Raw genomic sequence first — 278 nt, forward strand, 5'->3', positions numbered from 1 at the left:
AAAAATGAACATATTCAACCAGGCTTTTCTCGGCAGTCGCACGTAATGTAAATGAATTAATATCATGAAATAACTCCAGCCATCGTTTAAAAACTGTCTTCATTTCGTGGCGTGATGTTAATGTCACTGGAATGGAACTAGGTTTTAAATCGTAGCATGCAGCGTTCCATCTACAATAGCAAGCTTATTTTTCTGAGTTTAGCAATGGCAGAAATGATATAAAACGGAAACAAACTTCGTCAACTAACGCTGTAGTGTAAATTTACAGTTGAATTATA

This window comes from Glandiceps talaboti, chromosome 4 (genome assembly GCF_964340395.1).
Source record: "Glandiceps talaboti chromosome 4, keGlaTala1.1, whole genome shotgun sequence".
In the NCBI taxonomy this organism is placed as follows: Eukaryota; Metazoa; Hemichordata; class Enteropneusta; family Spengelidae; genus Glandiceps; species Glandiceps talaboti.